Here is a 2,500-nt window from a genome sequence, read left to right as displayed (position 1 = left end):
TTTTTTTTTTAAGTAAAATGGCGGGAAACGGGGGACCCCTTTGAAGGGCGCTTCGCCTTTCTAAGAGTTTGAATGTTTCTTTCCTTCTCTTCTTCTTCTGCTAGCTAGCCAGCCAGCCAGCCAGCCAGCCAGCCAGCTATTTACATACCTTTGTGAATTTGTATTTTTCCTTGACAACGTGAGAAAAGTGTTGCACCGTTCCCGGAGGTACTGCAATACCGGGTCGATGCGTGGAGCGGACGGAGCAAGCCCCATTTCCGACTCCCTGTTCGAAAAATCCATTTAATATGTAGTCCCCCGATGGGGGACGTATCAGATATTAAACTGATAAGAACAGATTTTTTTTTATTTTTTTTACAAAATATGTTTATTACTTTTCAAAAACCAAACAATAATCATCCATAATTCCATCAACTTAAATATCTACTATCAACAAACTACTACTAATCATTTCAAATCCAATTAATTATAACCAAATCCAAAAACCAATATCCAATAACCTACAATATACTCCACCTGTATTGCAACAAATACTCACCCAGTGCTCCCCTTCTCCATCCCGGCTACCTGTGATCCCACCTCCACTCCTAAATCCACTAAAACACCCCCCTCAACCACCATCTCCCCTCCACTGAACACAGCAACAACACCCGGCACATTCCCCCCACTCAAATCCATCGCCCTCTCCTCTGGACTCCTGACCGGGGATGTCACACCCCCAAATAAAAAGCCCGTCTCTCCCTCCATCATCCATGTATTGGCCATACCTGGGAGGTCCAGATCAGCCAGGGGCTTGAAAGTTGTAGAAGACGGAGCCCACGAGGGCCCCGCTACCTCCCCATCCCCCCGTTGTGCCTCCCCCCCCTTCTTTCCACCCCTCCTCCTCACCACCTTCTTTTGCCTCTTGCTCGGAGGTGTATTGAGCACAGGTTCATCACCTGTAGCGACACCCACAGTGCTTGCCCTCTCCTTTCCCTTTCCCCATTCTCTCTCTACCAGTTCCCTCACCATCCCTCTCAACTCCTCCACCCTTGCCCTCGCCGCTTCACTGTCCCCCCAATCCTTCACGCCCCTTCGTCCTTCCGCCTCTCCTTCCGGTTCCTTCTCCATAATCTCCTCCACCTCCTTCCTCTCCACTGTTGTCTCCTCTGATCTCTCCGTCTCCTCACTCTCCTCCATCCTCGTCGATGTCTTCTTCTTTTTTTTCTTCTTCTTTTCTCCTTCCACCTCCTTCCCTTCCTCTATTCCGACCACCTCTCCTTCTGTCCCGTCCATCTCTCCTTCCATCCCGGCCACCTCTCCTTCTGTCCCGGCCTCCTCTCCTACTATCCCATCCACCTCTCCTTCTGTCTCCGCTCTCTCCTCTTCTTTTTCTTCTCCTTTCTCCGACTCCTTCTGCTCAGTCCTTCCACCCCCCTCTTCCGTCTCCTCTCTTTCTCGTCTTTCTCCATCCTCCGCTCTCGCTCCCCCCCCAGCTGCAGACGAGTATGACCCCCGCCGAGCCGGGCAATCCCGCCACAGGTGCGCTTCCGAGCCACACCCGTGGCATTTCTTCGGCTCGACGCAATCCCTCGCCTCGTGCTCAGCCGATCCACAGTATCTGCACCTTCTCGTGCTGCACGAGGCGAGTGTGTGGCCATAGGCCATACATCGCCTGCAGAACGGAGGCTGACGGGCATAATGTAACGTCCCCCTGTCAGCCCCCAGGGAGAACAACGCTGGAGGATGGAGGTAACCATCCATCCCCTTCGGGTCCTCTCTGAGGAGAGCCTGGAAACATCTCCTCCCATTCCAAAATCCCAAGGAATCTTTGATATGCTTTGCTGAGGAGATGTTGTCCAGGTATCTCCCCAGAAAGGCCCTCACCTCCTCGTCCTTCACGTAGGGGTTATACATGGTAACCGTTACCAGCCTAAAATTTTTCCTTGCCAAGCTTGACACTGTGTATTGACACATTGGCTTCTCCTCCTCTACTTCTTTCACCTTCCTCATTACCCCGTCATGCTTCTCTTCCGTATAAAACGTCACGTCGTAGGCAGCTTCCAACGGGTTCTCCTGGAGGCAAAACACATCCTTAACCTCCAACCCGAGCATTCCCATCAACAGGGTCCTTCCAAAACTCTCCCTTCCCAACGGCTCCTTTTCTTTCTCCTTCCATGCAAATCTTATGGTATTTGCTACACCAATGCCAGGGACCGACGTGCGCATGGCGTTCCTTGCCATCTTCTCCCAGCTCTCTCAAAAAGAGAAGCAAAAAATGAACTTGCCAATTGAAAAAACCCGGGAATTATTCCGACCAACAAAACCTATCGCCCTCCTATCTCCGACCTTCTGACTCAGCGAGCTCTGGGGCACCTCGGTACCAAGCTTGATCTGAGCCAAAAGGCCGAGAAGCGATAACCCACAAATGGAACCCTGAAACCGCCGGACCCCCGGGGGTCTCGACAGACCTCAGCGGGTGGGTTGGCAAAAGCCAGCTCCTCTCTCCCTCCACCCCCAC

The 2,500-nt window shown here is 52.0% G+C and overlaps 1 pseudogene; it reads right to left on the bottom strand.

Moving 5' to 3' along the window:
• Positions 1 to 185: 185 nt before the first annotated feature.
• LOC139399605 (U2 spliceosomal RNA) lies at positions 186 to 365 on the bottom strand (annotated as a pseudogene).
• Between the last annotated feature and the right edge of the window lie 2,135 nt (positions 366 to 2,500).

This window comes from Oncorhynchus clarkii, unplaced genomic scaffold (assembly GCF_045791955.1).
Source record: "Oncorhynchus clarkii lewisi isolate Uvic-CL-2024 unplaced genomic scaffold, UVic_Ocla_1.0 unplaced_contig_2033_pilon_pilon, whole genome shotgun sequence".
Taxonomy (NCBI): domain Eukaryota; kingdom Metazoa; phylum Chordata; class Actinopteri; order Salmoniformes; family Salmonidae; genus Oncorhynchus; species Oncorhynchus clarkii.
The sequence above is the reverse complement of the archived record's forward strand: the minus strand, read 5'-3'. Positions and strand labels throughout refer to the sequence as shown.